Source organism: Gadus macrocephalus, chromosome 20, assembly GCF_031168955.1.
Source record: "Gadus macrocephalus chromosome 20, ASM3116895v1".
Lineage (NCBI taxonomy): Eukaryota > Metazoa > Chordata > Actinopteri > Gadiformes > Gadidae > Gadus > Gadus macrocephalus.
The window spans coordinates 7,800,708-7,802,424 of record NC_082401.1 but is presented as its reverse complement, the minus strand read 5'-3'; positions in this window follow the sequence as shown (position 1 = coordinate 7,802,424).

Here is a 1,717-nt window from a genome sequence, read left to right as displayed (position 1 = left end):
ATAAGTATATCATATAAAATACAATTATATACGTTCATTAAAAATTACAAACATTGCAAATGATCGGTAGTGCATTAATTTTACAACATTGGATAGTGGCACTATCCCTTCCACCGGTAAACAAATGTTTGTGCACCCTAAGGCGCACAAAAGCCTCCGTTTGCTGGGCTGACCCTAAAAAAACGATTCAACACAAACATAAATAGGTATACATAAATAATGTAATCTTGTGAGCGAGTAAATTGACATTGGTGACAGTGGTGTTTAACACCAGCTACGTCCATGCAAAATATAGCAACGTATCATTAAGTTGCAAAAACGTTTGAAAAGTGGCACAGGTCTTTAGGCTTGATTATTTGCATTAACATGATGAATCTATAAAAAGCAATACGGCACAAAATATTTCTGAAAACTAATATAACTTCACTTCGTTTGAACGTGTACTGCTCTGCCATTTTCAAGAACCCGCCCAGTGAACGCAGGGGATTGTGGGTAGTTTCGGCTCGTCTAGGATGCAGGGATGCATCCTTGAAAAATCTCGGAATTCTCAAAAACAAAGGACGCAAAAATGGCGCGGCTTTCGAGTGTCCTCAACATTGGAACAGTGCTTGTCGGCGTTCTATGACGTAGCGTCCTTAAAAGGGCGGCCGTTGAGCATGCTTCCTTGACATTGGGAAACAGCCACAGTTCACAGTGGTTCACGCAGAGGCACTCCGTAGTAGGCTCCCCTCCATGTGGTTGCATGCTCCCTTTTATCCCCAAGCACCTAATGCACCTCAGGCTTGCATCGTTAAGGGAGGCAGTCCCTGTAAAGCTTGGGGGTGGAGCCAGCATGCTGCCACATACCTCCCCTCAATCACCACCCCTCCCAGGCGTCTGCCACAATACATAGATGTCTATATCATATAATATATGTTATCACGGCCAAAAGCTGTGTGCGCCTCTAGACGATATTATGAATCTCAAACGACTGCGTCAGGTTCTCCGACGTCTCTGGCTCTTCTACGTCCACATCAATCTGAAGTAGACTGAACTGCGACATGGAGGAGAAAGGGATTGTTGCATGGGATAATTGACCGCAATTGTCTCCCGCCGGAGCGTCGCTGTCGAGGGACCACCGCCTCGGCAGCGGGCAGCGGGACGGGGGCAGCGCTTAAGGCCTGATTCCACCGGACGCGTTACGGCAGCGTTACGTCAGCGTTACGGCTGCGGACCGTCTCAGTTCAGTCCTCATTGTCTTTCGAATGTGATGGTTTAAGTGGTGTTTAATGAAAACTCAGTTCTGGATACTCCGCCTCTGAATCCCGTCTCTCGGCACTACAATATAATACATATCATATAATACATATTATCACGGCCAAAAGCTGTGTGCGCCTCCAGACGATATTATGAATCACAAACGACTGCGTCGGGTTCTCCGACGTCTCTTGTTCTTCCACTTCCACATCATCTGAAGTAGACTGAACCGCGTGCTGCCGGCTGCCCGGCAGTGGTGCTTCGCGGGGGTGGTGCTTCACGGCGGTGGTGCTTTGCGGCGGGGGTGCCTCGTGGCGGTGGTGCCTCGTGGCAGTGGTGCCTCGCGGCAGTGGGCGGCGGGCAGCAGGGCTCAATGATGGCTGAGATAACCCCAACTAAAGCCTCATTGTGGAAATACCAGTGAGCTCAAAGAACCAACGTATTATGGGCCATAACACCAAGAGCAGAACGGTTATCCAAA